At 47.4% G+C, this 15,874-nt stretch overlaps 1 protein-coding gene across 21 annotated transcripts in view; it reads right to left on the bottom strand.

The window, feature by feature from the left end:
* The window catches only part of CADPS (calcium dependent secretion activator), a 225,587-nt gene that overhangs the window by 117,695 nt on the left and 92,018 nt on the right, over window positions 1–15,874 (bottom strand). The window lies entirely within an intron of this gene.

Below are 15,874 nucleotides of genomic sequence, written 5' to 3'. Positions count from 1 at the left end.
CTTTTTTATAATTCACTGTGAGCTAGATTTCTGTGTTGTTCCCAGAGACCCTGAAAATTCATCACACTTCAAACCTCAAGCAAAGTGTACAAGCAAGCTCAAAGAATAATCAAAGACAAGGTGCTTTTTGTGCAAGAGCGTGCCATGAGCACGAGTGATGTGATGGAACACACACCGCAACCTAAAAGACTGCAAGTCAGATGAGAGGTTATACCACATCTCACTAATCACTGCTATTCACCCTCACGCTATTAATGACACTTTCTCATTTTACATTGTCCTCAAACTAGATCCTCTGCTGACGGAAGGCAGTTCCCTTGAAATGACTGGGAAAAGGTTCCAATGACATGTAATCCAGCGACTAGATGTTCTTCAAACATAAATACCAAACAGCAGGTTTTGCATTTGGAGAGTTATCGGGAAAAATAATTTACTCCTTCCTGAGCCCAAGGAGTATGGTTCAACACTTTGCTCTCCTCTGAGCAAATCTTGTCCAACTGAGCCTAGCAGATGAGCGTGTTCAGCGCAGAGCTGATTAACGAACTGATTAAGTTTCTTCATCAGCTTTGCCCTGAAGTTTTCTCTCCCGGTGTCACTGTTCCACATGTTTCATCTTTTACGATGATGCATCAAACTGCCACCAGTGCCAGCGGTTTGGCATAAATTACCTACAGCACTACTGGTCCATTCAGACCCTCAATATTGTATCTTTTTCATGTGTGAGCCATCAGCTACCTAATAAATGTTTTAAGCATAAGAACCAAGAAACAACCTTATTTTCTAATTGCAGCTTCAGGTCACAGGTCATGTTTTCTCTCTTAAAAAACCTGCATTGTCACCAGCAGGGAAAGTAGGAAGATAATCTTGCTTTGGGTAAGAGGCAAAAGTAAGAAAATATCCAACCTTACACTGTGTATTTTGACAGCATCTGCTTTATAGAACTCATATCTCTGTTTACTATTAAAAAGCTCTTATTTGCTGAAGCATTCCCAGACCATATGTTATCAACAAATGTTACTAACCAAATACAAACAGTAATTTTCATTAGGTTTCCTTCATGAGAACAACATTAACCACAAAGAGAATAAACGTTTCAAATGACAGTAAACATGCATAGCAAACCCTTGACAACACTGTGGTGCTTACATATTCATACCCCCAAAAGCTCTGAAAAGATCCGCGCCAACAAATAGAGACCCTCAGAAGTTGGGTTTTGTGCAGGTTGAAGCCTGCGGTGATGTCATTAGTTGCCATAGTGATGCTCAGCATAAGGCCATAATTCATGTCACTGAAACATCATTTGTATTCAATCTAAGTACGCAGTTTATCTGTGCTGTGTATTAAATTATTGTTCAGAAAATTAGCTCTGGACAGTAGTTAGGTATTAGGATCTTCTGAGGGACTAACAATGTAATGGTTGCATTTCCATATTTAATAATTAAGCAGGGTGTCACTGCAGGAGTTTATTTGTTGGGAAAGTGCCTTGGGACCTGTTCTGGACAAATCTTCTCATGAAGTAGCCACGCTACCTTGTCCCCATATCACAGAGCTCATGCTTACACTTCAGAGCAATAACACATCTGCAAACAAGGACAAATAATGTCATTCTGGCCAAAAGGATATATACACACAGAGAAAAGAAGGATACAAGCAGAAAAATCCTGACAGTACTTTCTCAGTTAGGAGCATAGTAACTGTCTGAATCCCTCCTGAAACCATCAGCCAGCATTTCTTATTGCCCAGTGTATCCCAAAGCCTGGAGCTGGCCAAGAAATGCTGCGAAGCATAAGGACTTTGCTAGAATTATCGCCCTATTTGTCGCATCTGTGCTGTTCCAGTGATATCTGTAGGATCTACTTGCATCTCCAGGGTTTCTAGTTAGGCATCAGACTTAGGATGAGCAGCTAAACTCTTCTGGCTGCAAAGAGTCAGAGGATGAGATATGCCCCAGGTGCTAACTTGACAAATGCTGGCGCTTCTTTACCTTTTACAAGCAAAATAAGTAGATCATCACCGTAGACTTTGTGTCTACAGATTCACCTAGAGGTGCCATCACAGTTCCTAACCAAACAGCCTAAAGCGCTGAGATTTTTTTCTGAATGAGACATAAAATGACACATATCTACAGGGCGTGAGTAGACAACAAGGGAGGAAGGTCACCCTTGTCCCCCACGACCTCCATGGGCTTGTCTAACATGGAACACCTTAGGGCCCACGATGGGCCCTTAGGGCCCAAGGATGGGCCCACCTGTCTGATTTAAGGAGCATTTGGGAGCTCTCACAGGCACTGTCCCAACTGGCACATGGAGGGCAAGTGATGCCATTGCCGATGCAAGCGCCAGGCTGCTCAGACCAAGCTGCTGTTAGCTGTTTCAAGCAACACGTTGGCGATCTTCTGGCAAACCTTCAGGTTGATGCTACTCAGCCCTTCCCGCTTATGGACAAAACAAGTAAGACCACCTAGTCTCCTCACATTGCCGGCTGTTTTTCTCCACGATATCCCACTTATGTGGCCTAATCTACAATTTTCTCAGCTGTCCTTGAGAGACATTGACTTAGTAATTTCTATTCACCTCTTGTGTGTAAGTTCCTCTAAGTGAAACTTTAGCACCCATGACCTTCCCAAAAGTGAACATACATGTTAGTACCCAGGAGAATGCATTAAATTCTTTCATTCATGTACTGTGGTCCCCAGCAAGTCTGCTTAGCCCCTGCCTAATTTGAAACAGAAAACCTTTTTCCATCATTGCTCTTGTAACTTCATCCGACCAGAACATCGACGCCTGTGATTTCTATAAATAATGAACAAGCGCAACTGAATTATATTGCTGGGCCATGAATCAGCCCTGCTAACCAGCTCGGCCTGTCAGTAGGCTAACATGGGAGCTGCTGGAGAGTGATGTGCTTTCGATGGGGTTGACATTTAAGCATGATCTATGACCAGCTTTCATGGGCTTCAAAACTGCCAGAGGACACCTCTTCTCCGTCTCCAGATATATTTAAACAGGTTTGCTTGCCAGCTTGCATGGAATAAACATTAAAAAAGCAGAAAATAAAAGTAAAAATGTGTATTAAAGGAGAGCTACGCTCTTCCCTTGGCGGGTTCACTCCAGGTGTGCATTACGCTCAATGTACACAGCAGTATCCTGGGAGCACCTCCCTGCAGGAGACGCTGCCCTTCTGCCTTGTTCCCACAAGTTCACCACTTAAGTAAAAAAGTCTTGCAGAATAATATTCCTGCATGTTGGCCAGATTTGCGCTAGTTTATTGAACTACTGCTCAGTATCGTTTTTCAAACGTAAGCGAATCAGCAGCCATGCCTGCCCCCTCCCAGGCCAGGAGCACGTCCTTGGGAATGCAGAACACGGTGTGCAGCTGCCTCCGTCCCCGCAGGGACACGGCCACCTAAACCAGCACCCAGGGCCTTCCTGCAGCTGGTTGCATACGGAGGCAGGGCAGTCCATCTGAAAGGCCTTTAATACACGTGACCATGTCTGGGACAAAATTTGCAAGGCCAGCTTAACCTCACTTGCTGTCCTCTGCTGCCAGAGTGCGATCTGGTGAGAATGCAATGACCAGCTGCCTCCCTTGTGCGCTGCTGCTGCAGGCAGGAAAGGGTTGTGCTTCGTGCGCTTTTCTACATCCACATCCCTCACCTTTTCTCTCCCGGCACCCACACCAGCGTGCTTATGTCCCTCCTGGTGTATTCGTAGTTCAGTCTCCAAAGCAAGCCATCTGATGGAGGGAAGCCCATCAGGAGGGCAGCACAGACAGCAGCCTGATAGACACTGCCTGTTCTTTGGGGAAACACGTGCCAGCAAAGTCACCTTTTGCTGGGTCACTGCTTCACCTTGTCTGGGTGTGATGCTTTTAATCAGCCTTGGTTTCTTGGCTTACTGTGGTGCCTGGCTGTGGTGCCTGCTGGAGCTGGATCCCGCTCTGGGGATGGAGAGCTCCGATCCCACTTCACCACTGGGACACGGAAATGCTATGTACAGTCTTGACTTAGTTCTTCCAGAAATCCTGCCTAACAAATGATGGTTTCTTTCTTCAGCCACTCCTCCCCTCCCAGATGAGACTTTTCTGGGGAGCAGCCCTAAATCTTGGGCCATAAATCATGTATGCCCAAAGCTCAAGGACTGGGAAAAACGAAGTTAGAGAAGCAGCACACCAGACACCCAGCTAACCTAACTTCACACAGCTGATGGAGTTGGCTACACCCGTTTCTCTAATGTGATGTTAAGTCGTGTTTCGTTTTTATATATTTCTTGAGATACCAGCAAGCAGAAAGGTAAATGGTTTTTAAATGCATTTAACAGTTAACTGTATTTGAAGAAGCACGCAGGAAAGCTTTTTGTTATATTCTCTAATGCTTTACATATACCAGCCATTCAAAAACATGAAATAGAGGTCGACGACCAAGATTGTGGTTATTGGTGATCTTTCTGAACTTCCCTTGCCCACACTCTGAGGCTGCAGTTCATTATAACGGAGCGCACACAGACTTACTCAGCTCAACAGCAAAACCTGATGCAGGGACAGCATTAATTCCACAGGGATGAAAACGCTCGTTTCGTTTTCAGAAATGGGTATTTGTGAACTTCTAGGAACAACGCAGGTGAGCCGATGCTGCCCATGTGCCGAGCCCTTCACAAGCAGGCACTGGGAGAGCAGACAGCTCGCTCCTCTTCGGGAGCGGTGTTGGTGAGGCACCGAACTGGCAGGGGATGCGGCAGCACGGACGTGTCCTCGACACGTGACGGAGGCAGGTGCCCACACCTGCACCAGCTGGGTCACAAAGCAGTAATAAAAAGAAGTAGGGCATCCCAAAGCCTTCAGGAAAATATGTATTTTTTGCAACGCTCGTGGGTAATGGCAATGGATAATGGGTTTTTGGTTTGTGTCTTTGGGATTTGAAAAAAACCCAAAGGCAACAGAAGAATTCAGTCTTTTTTTTAGGCTCTCCAAGAAAACCCACAGGCTGGGTCACACAGCTGGAGACCCGCGGGGTGCAGCTCCATGCACAACTCTGTTTCAGTGGGGGAATGCCCATAAATCACAGCCGTTTTGGGGATGCTGGCCTGGGGGCAGTTATGAACTGGTTTGCAACTTACTGCGGTAGGACTACAAACCTCGATTGAGGTCAGCTGAATTCTTCTAAGAAACATAACCCCGTGGGCAATACACCTTCTCAAGAGATACCATTATTGGAAGATAAAAAATTATGTAGTCAGAAACAAAATAGGGTGTAAAGACACCAAACAAAGAAGAAAGCACGTGCTGCCTGCTCTGCAGCGTTCAGCAAGTGCATCACACTATGGATGAAGTATGGGAGGTGTCGGTTCCTCCACCAGCAGCAGCTATCCACCAGCAAAATAGCAAGTCATTTAATCTGTTTGGTGGTTTTTGTGGGACTGAGTTTGGATTTTACATGCCACAGAGGGCCTCAAATGGAACTAGGGCTCCACAGAAAGGATCTGATCTTTAGCTAGCAGGAGAGGATGCCAAGACATGAGACAGATCACAACTGGAAAACCCCAAATTTAGGGGACTGTACTACCATGTACATATGCCCATGTCTCCTGCCTTGGGCTCCTGCTATTGGAATAAGGAGAGATCTAATTAATAGTCAGCAGAGTTTGCCGCATCCCAATTTAGAGGCAGTAAGCAGATGAAATGAAGCCTGCCCTGAAAGCACCGCTGTCTTTCTGCTGCTAAAGAGAGGTGCTGGAGGTGACTGCTGCAGGTGTGCAAAAAAGATCTGAAATGAAAATCTCAAAGGATATACATAGATGCAGAGAACCTTCTATGTTTCTGCTGGTGTGAAAATGTCCTAGGCTAGGAAATACAATTCAGGTGCTAAGAAAGGTACCCTTCCACCCTGCCTGTAGAAACAGATTGAGAATGGTTTGCATCCATAACAGGGCTTGATTCTCAAGAGCTGCTGAGCCTCCTCTGGGATTCCTCCCACAGTAAGAGTTCAATGTGTTTACTCACCTTCAGAACAGGATAACCAAAGTCATCAGACACAGATTGACAACGCGGCCTATTTTTGTTCACATTTGTTTCCTCTCCTCCCTTCCTGCTGACAGAACAGCCTTTCAGTCCCATCCCCTCGGAAGAAGCTGAGTTGAAGTGGGAGTGACAGCACAAACAGATTTGATTCCTCCTAGACTTTCCTGCACAGACGTTATAACGACGGTAAAACCTGCTTCCATCGACGCGGCTACTGTGCAGGTGGCTGACGAGCAGCATCCCCGCACACAGTGGCCAGCAGCGGTGGCTGTACCTGCCTTCCCCTGGAGCTACCTAACGCCGAGTGAGGCCATGTCTTTGCACGGAGCACCGACATCTGCTCTGATGGGATAACCCAAGGGCTCTCTGAGTGAATCCATCGTTTCCCATGATGTCCTAATTCCTGCCAAGCATATAACGCTCCCTCTGCTAAAAAAAAGCACCATTAGTAAAGCACTTCGGTGTTATCCAAAAGGTGAGCAGAGACAGCACGTCCCTAAGGACTGGACTCCTCCTAGCAGCAGCTAAGGATGTCTTCCAACCTCCAGCATTTCATGGACTGTCCATTTTTTGTTCCCGTGGCTCTGAGACACGATGTAAGTGTCATGCACGCAGACACCATCTTGCTTAACATCATGGAGCCAGCAGTACCAGACAGCTGATAAAAGGCACCATCTCTCCCTCCAGGAGCTGCAACTCCCACATCCTCAAACTGGCTACGGCAACACTATGACTGCCGGCTGAGACAGAAATATGTCTAGGAGAGCATCACATCTGCGTCTGAGCGTGCAAGGTGCAAAAGGAATAGGGTAAAGCTGACGGAGCCTGCAGCAAAGCAAAGCCTGTGAAGGTCTGCTCTTGATCTGCTTGTGGCTCACAAGCAGTCCCCGCAGACCCCGTTCCTGTGCCAGCACCGTGTCGCTCGGCTGCCAGGGCACCGCAGCCAAGAGGAGCTGCCGAGGCCGACAGCACAGCTTTAGGAACCCAAAAAAGGACGATCTTTGCTATACAGAAAACGCAGAGCTTGATGGCAGCATGAAGTGTTTCCTAAGCATGGCTGATACACAGGGGAAGTGTTATGGGGAAGTTGTAAGAAGGGATGGGAGATAGATTTAATCACATAATAGCTATTTACGGCCACGAGATGGCATTCCTGCCCCAGAGATGTCCCTCTGCCACGCCTGCACCCAGCCCAGCCTCACCTCCTGTGCCCAGGACCACACACTGCTCCAGCCTGTGCTTCACTGCAGAAATCCCGCGGCTGGTTTGGATGAGAATTTATGGCAATGCTATTCACCACCATCTTCGGGGTATTAACAGAGAAAATAAGTAGCGTGATTACCTAGCGTGATTTAAATGACAACTGCTTTTCAAATGCCCTGTGCTCTCGCTTAACACTACGATATTACAATTAGAGGAGAAAAGCTCAGCAGGAGGAAATGGAAATGTAAGCCCAGCAACCTTTTACTGGGAGGTCTAAACTGAAAGAATAATTGCTTTCACAAGGGCTGCCTACTCTATGTGCTTTATCAGTTTATCGGCTTTGGATGCAGCATGAGTTAGAGTTTCATTCATGAAATGGGTCTGTGTGCATTTACTACTTGTGGTTGTTACCACTTGCTGCACAAGGTGACTGCAATGCCACGCACGTGCTAATCAAAGCTTCCTTTGGCCAAAGATGCTCCCCTGAACCAGACACAGAGCTGCTCATTTCAATTATTTAATTCAGACGTGGTTAATCACTTCTATCAAATCTCATCACCCTGGAAGAAAACACAACTGCAAAGGACTGCAGCTAGTTAAGGCCTGGTTATGATTTAGACCTCCTAAGGCCACGCACTGTCAGCTTTACAGAAACTCGGTGTCTCACAAGCACAGACCATGGAAAAGGAGACAGAAATCCTCTGCCGGAAAATACAGTTTACTGGTTTTGTGCCAACATAGTCTAGACCCTCCTTTATAAAATTCAGTAGAGGAGAGCAGTGAAATATTTCCTAAGTGTAAACAGAGCAGAAAATGGCACAAGGTACCCTTCCAAAATCAGAGGAACAAGAGGTGTGAGACCGTCTCCTGTTGTGCCACCACTCACATTTTTGCTGTCCTACATTCTTCTAAGCCAGGACCCAGGACAGGAAGCCCAGATGCAGCAGACGCTTGGGATGGGGTTTGTCTTGCCTAACTTCTGATGGCTAGAAGCAAAGTCATCCTGGCGTCTCCCGGGGATGCCCACCCAGCCATCTCGGTCATAAGCATTTTCTCTGTGGTGAAATAGAAGCGTTGCCCTAGTTTCATGGATAGGAAACCCAAAGTAAGGACTGAGCCAGCCACTGGCCCAGGGACACGCAGCCACTAAGAAGAGCTAGAGCAAATACGCTAACACCATGTCCTTTGTTTCCATGGGAGATCCGTCCCTAGACCTGCGTTTTGCGTCTCTGGCCTGACAGTGATCGCAGGGCTCAGCAACCCTGGCTTGCAGGACTTCGTCCTTCCTTCAGCAACCGTCAGGGGCTGCTGAGGCCTCTTCCCACAGCCTGATGGATCCCGCAGATGCAGTGGCTGCATGCAGCTGCTGGGATCCCCCTTCTCACCTCCTCTAAGCCATGGAGTGGGAGTTGCTGAAGATGATCTCAGCTTTATTTGCCTACAGGGCCTTTTGACAAAGGTGTGAAAGACCGGTGAGCCAGGCAAGACACTCCTGTGTGCTGTGTCCTGCCTTTCATGAACTTTTTCAATCTGAAACACCTTGGAGTTGCTCTGGAAGGAGTTCAAGAAAACACTGCTGTGTCTCTCTGCACTCCGGCCATGTTCGCAAGCTCCCCTCTCCATGAGCATGCCTTGTCCTCTTTGCCCACGTAGTGACAACAGTACATAGCTCCCTTGAAGTGCTTTCACACATAGTGCTGCTGTTCATTGGGAGACCTAGCACATTCACAAAGGCAACAGGTCTCTCTACCTTCATTTCACAGAAAGGACAACTAAAATGTTGAGAAATCACTGTCAACATTGGCCTTCCCGTTAAACCATTCCCTCTTCCAGAACTCTGTCCAGGCAGGAGTAGGCACAGTACCAATTCTTTAAAGCATGCTCTCTATCTCCCTACGCTGCTCTGCCACCAGCAACAGCAGTACCCCTCATTAAATAACAATGCGCACTACTCGTACACACCACTTAATAAATAAACCAACAACTGGGCACTTTTCACATGGCTCATCCCCCGCCTTTCCCTCGGCAAGTAACGTGCAGAAGTTGCACTAAGGAATGGCTTAATTTTTTTTAAAACACCAACCATGAGCATTAAACAAGAAGACTGAATGTATCCCAGGATTTCTGTTTTGCAGTCCTCCTTTTAATTTAGCACTATTTCAGATCACTGAACCTCAAACTCATTTCAATGTCCTTTTGGTCTTTACTATCCCATCTTAAGGTTGCATGCATAGGAGTGATGAAGCAGACGGGTGTCGATGAAAATTGCCTTGGGCATCATCACACCTTCTGGAATACTTAAATTTGAATGTATGTGCTATCACAGGAATGCATAATTCCTAAGTGCATAGGAACACTCAAGAATCAGACAGCTGGCAAGAAAAGAGAGACATTCATCTGTGAAAGATGCAATGTATGCTCTAAAGGTCAGGGAAAACAGCCAGAGCTTGCACTTACTTGATACCAGAGAACCCAACTACAAGAGGTAAGTCTATAGAAACAAGCCTTCATTATTCTTCAACACAGTTTCTAGTGTAACATTTATAGAACAGGAGAGAGGAGGGACTGCACGTGAGACCTTTGGGAGTAGGACCATACCTGGGATCACCGTCTGCAGTCCCAGCAGACTATTGCACTGCTGTCCAGGAGGCTGCACCACGGCAGCGCGGCCGTCTGAGTGATACTCAGGGTAAGGGAATCCCTATGTGGCCTTCCCTTCATTCTGGGGAAAAACTCAGCTGCTTAATCTAAAGCAGATTTTTTTATAGAACCACTCCTGCAGAGCAGCTATGAGGAAGCACAAGAAGAGGTTCTGAATTTCTAATTAAAAAGGCCACTAAACCACTTGCGTGAAGACTTCCCGTAACAGATCACATGCTTGCACCTGGGTAATGCCTTTTTAGTGCATTTTTTGCTGCGCTTAATGACTTGTCCGCAGCCTCCACTTTCAAAAATGGGAATGTCATAGCATAAATCTCGGGAGCATTATGGAAATACTATCACACGCACAAAAGGGGATTTGAAGAGCAGGTCAAACTGAACTAACAGCAGAACCCTTCAGGTGCAAAGCCGTGCACAGTCTCATTGGAAAACTGGCTCCTAGACATGCTAAATAGCTGTAAGTGAAGAGATCTTGTGTAGGGGATTTAGACATCACTTTGTACCCTTCAGCCCTCGATGGAAGGGCTAAAAGCAACTCCCCTGAAGCTCCCGTCCCTGTCATCACCTCTTAGCCCGGCAGCACCGTGGGCTCAGAGCATCCGCACTGCGCTTGCAGAGAGCAAAGCTGAAGATCTCTCCTGGAAGACATTTCCCCAACAGATGCCTTGGGGCAGACTGACCCCCTGCTCAGACCCTCACCCCAGGGACGAGGGCTGTATCTCAGAAGTGACAGTGTCTGATGTTAGCTGTACCCAGGGCTCAGTCACCTACTCTGACACATTCATAAGGCTCCTGGAGGTTTCCTAAGGAAAAAGAGCTGTAAACATCTGCACAGCTCTGAAACAAAATCATGCAACTGGAAAGACAAGCCAATCAGTCTGGGTAATTAAGACAGCTTATATTTAATGCTGAAGCCAACTAGAAGAGGGAGGAGGAAAAAAAAAGGGCAAAAAAAGCGCAGCTGTCTCCTAAAATTTCCTTTTTCTTTGTTTTTTACCCAGCATCATGAATTTTGCTTACGCAGGGCTTAACTAGGAATGCAAACCTAAATATGAATGACTGCTTAAAACCACGTAGCCACGCAGGCCTTCTGCCTGAGCTTTGCCATGGTGTGATACCTCTGCAACGCAGCAACAGCTCTGAGTGTAGGACGGGCTCAGAGCCCCCAGCTGGTGCCGGGAAGTCCAAGGTGGCTGATTCTCCTGCTGCTCCGCAGAGCCCGCAGGGCTGTCACAGCAGCCAGGACAGCAATACGAAGAGTGGTGGCCAGGCTCCTGGACTGCAGATCCACATGTGTCTGGAAGAGACCTACCAGGCACGGCACCAACAGCTGTACTGAGGGATACACAACATGAATTATGGGCTAAACTCTGCTCTCACTCACATCAGTATAAACCCCTTTAGTTTAGTGGAGTTAAATTTGTTCTACAGCATATGGAATATTTATTTGTAATTTATACATCTCGAAAGGAGCTTTCTCATTTTACCACGGGGAAGTGTTCACAGCATCTCCCAACTAACCATGACAGCAAAACACTGACTGCAACAAAATGCTCTTATCACGCTCCTACTCTGTGCAAAGCCACTGAGCATCACTTCAAACTCCAGGGCCTGAGGCAGGGGATTCCTGAATGAAAAGACCAGATTTTCCCCTTCCGCAAAGAGAGAGAGGGCATCCCTGCTCGACAGCCACCCTTCCCGCAGAGCTTCTCCCTTTGCTGCTCAGTGTCCATCTCCCAGAAGGAGACGGTCACCGAGCGGTGCTGAGGGAGGATGCCAAGACATTCCTGTCCCTCTTCACGGTCAGGCAGAGGGCTCTGCTGGATGCGGCACACCAATTTGAAACGAAGATCCTAGTCAAGCGATAAGCTTGGAGGGTTTGGTGTAGGGATCCAAACAAGGGCAGCCTGTCGCAGCGGAGATAAGCAGCTGAGCTGTCAGAGCACCTTGAAAGCAAATCAAGGAGCAGCATCCAGAGTGAGCACAAAGATAAAACAGGGCACCCCTGTTTCCTAGCACGGTGGCTAAGGGAATGGAGATGGAGAGGTTTAAAAGTTTACCAAAGACATTACTTTGTCAAGAGTGAATTTCTGGAGAGGGCATGAGGCCCAAGCTCTTGGCCATGACAAACAACATAAGAAGTGACATGGAGTCAGATGAGACCCATCGAGTGTCCTCTCTCCAGCACTGCCCTACAGCACATGTTTAAGAAAACTGCAGGGAAAAAAAAAAAAACAGGCAATAAAGAGTGATCTTTTCTCCTTCAAAACCAGCAACCTCCATCCTCACTTCTCATACTCTGAGCTACTGCACAACCCTTGCACTAGTCCTGGAGAGGCTGCTCTGCAAGGGGGGATATTTAACCTCCAAATGAAGGCACTTCCAGAGTCAGAGGAGCAGCCCATACCTCCATCCCTTCTTGGGCATGCCAAAATGCCCAGACAGGTTGGCCAGATTCACCCCCAACTGGTTATTTACGGCTTTTAACCCAAATGGTTCAGCTGAGTTCAATGCACCTGATTCTCACTACTGTGAGCCAGGGGAGAAAGAGACTTATCTACATGCTGAAAGACGTCCAGGTGAATATACAGCATTTATTTACGAGGCACGTAGGATCTTGCTGTTGTTTGGGTCTCTTTGTTTTCTTTTGTTCTGCTCATGTCAGAAAAAGGCGGTATGATAAGACGATGAATCACTGGTACAGCCCATGAGCACTGCTACAAGCACAGGTCACTGTTTAAATATATCCAGCAGCCTCTTCAGAGACCACAGGACAGGGGTGTTGTGGCTGGACCTTTTGTGCTATTCCCAGACCCCTCGGCAGCCTTGTTCTCAGGCCGTGCCAACAGCAGCGTTACTAACGCAGCTCCTGGAAGGGCAGCGCTGGAGATGTGCAGAGCCACCTCCCTCTCTGTGCTTTGCAGAGGGCAGGCATCAGGACAACGTGCAGGGAAGAGGAGTGGTATAAAACCCTCAGAGATCTGCAAGAATACAATTCCAGCTGAAAAGCAGTAAAATCCGGCTCGCACTCGGATTTGGGATATTTTGTAGAGGCATCTGTGGGTTAGGGCATAATACAAAGGCTTTTCCTTACACAACTTACTAAAAGCACTACTAATAATACACTGCAAGCCTGATCTGAAATAACCCTTGCTATTTCAGATCTGGCTTTCTCTAGTACTGTGCCATCCTCTGTACCCGTGCTGAGGCAGATAATCCTCACATGAAGGGATTGGGCTTAAAATGTCAGGAATCCAACATGGAGCCTGAGAAGAAACAGAAGACCAGTATTTACTGCCGCCCCGAGAGCCACACTCCTCGCACACAACTCATCTGATTGCCTGGTAGACGTGGCTGCTAACCTTGCTGCTCCCCTGCCTCTTTCAAGATCTACAAACAGGATTCAAGCTCCAAAGTCACTAAGATGCTTTCAAACATCTTATTCGCAAAAACTGCTGGTTTTGCCCCAGGGAAGACAAAAGGTGAATGTGTCACAGACCTAGACCGGTGCTTCTGAAAATCCTTCCCTGGCTGGGAAATTGCCTTTTTCTATTAGGGGTGCGGAGCCCAGGTTAGCACCCCTGGCACGGCATCGACCTGAAGGGCAGCCACTGCCACCAGTGTGCTGTGGCCTGTGAGTTTTAGCTGAGGGCTGGCATTTCAAGGACACGTGAGAATACGGTGAACAACTCCATGAGTCATTCTTAGGGAAAAAGATGTTCTACAAGGTCGTGGGGCCCCGTGACACTCTCCTTTCCACCTCCCTAGGACACGAGGCTGTCGTAAAAAAGGGAAATCTTCCAGTGAATCTTACTGTTCAAATGTAATTTTTTTTCCCTGATGTGTACGAGAAATTTAGTCTTTTGTAGCCTGTAGAGCCTCCAGACGATGGCAAAACTGAATTTCAGGCAGTTTGAAGAGTTACAGTTTAATCTGTGAAAATACTGCCTGTTTCCAGAACTGGCACTCAGTACAGGCACTTAACCTGTATTTCTATTTTTTGAGCCTCTGAGATAGAAAAGTTTCGGGATGTACAGGGCTAACCTGCTTCAGTATTTACACTTTCATAGCGCTGAGGCTCAAAATCCCCGCAGCGTGCTCCTCACCCCCAGGCCAGGCAGCATCCCCTGCCAAAGCACACAGAAGCTGGGACGCCTGGGGTGCAAGCTCCCCTGGAGAGCAGTCCAGCATGCTTTTGCTGATCTAGTTCCTTTATCAATGAGTGTTTTGCTTCCGATAAAAAGTGCACAAGCAAACATGGTGCGAATGACCTCAGTGAGAGTGACATCGGCATCTAAAGAGACCCTCCAGAAGGCTGTTTTGGCTGACCACGGATCGTTTGTCTGCAAGGCAGCACAGCTCAAAAATGCACCAAAGACTTCTCTGAGCTGTTTCTATCACTGCCCTCATCACCAGAGTACCTGAGGGCCTTCAGGTCTTGTTTTAAGCAACATGACAAACATGTCACATCTGGTTCATTCTCTCCTTCTCTTCTGAAGAGGAGAATGTAAGTGCAGTAAATTGCTTTCACAAGGCTTTGGTTTTCCCTGCCTGGGCTGTTGTGTTTGGGAGGGGAAGCAAGGTGAAAGAAGCACTTCTAATGCAGAGAGGAAAAAAGGCCAAGCTTTCCGTGATGGTCTCTGGTTTCTGTGGAAGGTAATTCTGGAGCCTTGGCTTGGGTGGTCTTTGGTTTTGGAAGTAAAAAGTCCCAAAACCCTCATGGAACGCAACTGTCAAACCTACTCCTCTCCTAAGGCTTTTCCATAGGTATCAGCCCAAGTGACAGAGCAAACCAGGAGCCTTCAAGCCTGACTCACACCTCTAGAGGAAGCCAGTGCAGAGAGAGGATGAGTGTGATGGACTTGCATAACTCATATCATGCCGCAGCATTCAGCATTGTCTGCATTTTCCTGAGGGCTGATGGCTTCATGCCCAGACACTGTACATTTCATTATGATAAAAAGACCCACTCAATTAAAGAGCTCATTCCTGCAGCCCTTATTTTCAAAACAACACTTGTACAAACAGTCCTATGGCTGACAGCAAGAAGGCTTGCGTAAGGAAGGACAGACCCTTTGAGCAAAAGTGGGATGAACAGACCAAGCTAAAGAAGCACATGTAACCCAGCAGAAGTGTGCTTTCAGTATGGGTAGTAGTAGTTTCCCCTAAATAGAGCCCAACTTTCTCCACTGAAGCAACAAAATTACCTAAAATAGTGACAACTGCAGGTTCTTACGGAAATTTCATTCCAAGCACAGCTCTCCTACTTCCTTCTCTGATGCAGATTTCAAAGCATTTTCAAAAGTAAGCCAGGCTGCAGCACTTCCCCTGATTGGGAATATTGTTTTTAAACCGCTTACTGCAGATTCCTGCTCTTCCAGTACAGCGCAGGGAGCAAGGCATCAGCAGTTTCTGTGCCTCCGCGGGAGGACAAGCACGCAGGGAAGGCAGCTTGTCTACGGTTCTGCTCTCCTCCTGCCTGCATCAGCTGGCCTTGAACTGCTTGCCCGCAGCGCTTGTGCACTCGCATGTGATGCGCCGGGTGTTTCTGGCTTTCCTTCCACAAGCTTGGGAAGCTCCTGGTGAAACGCTGCTGGGAACCGGTCACTTGGAGGGAATGGGATATGGGAACAGAGAGGGAATATCCCAACAGCATCCCCTCCTGCACTTCTCCCCACCACTGGAGGAGGCTTCACGTCACCTCGGCAATTCGCCGCTGTGAGGAAGCGCACCGAGAATTTCATTAAGTGTGAAATCTCCACAGTGAACCAGAGGAAAACTGCCTCAAATCCATATGGATAGTGTTTCAAGTTAAATACTCCCACAAATCGGAAAGGAAATAAGCCATTCATCATTTTCTCCTTCCAAATTAACAAAGATCAATCACTAATAGCAGGCTTATAACAACATCTGGGGAAGACAAAAAAGCCACGTATGGGGCCAAGGCTGGGATTTGGGGACCAGGTCAAAGAGGACAGAACAAGCCTCTGCCCTT

Source organism: Mycteria americana, chromosome 11 (genome assembly GCF_035582795.1).
Source record: "Mycteria americana isolate JAX WOST 10 ecotype Jacksonville Zoo and Gardens chromosome 11, USCA_MyAme_1.0, whole genome shotgun sequence".
Classification (NCBI taxonomy): domain Eukaryota; kingdom Metazoa; phylum Chordata; class Aves; order Ciconiiformes; family Ciconiidae; genus Mycteria; species Mycteria americana.
The sequence above is the reverse complement of the archived record's forward strand: the minus strand, read 5'-3'. Positions and strand labels throughout refer to the sequence as shown.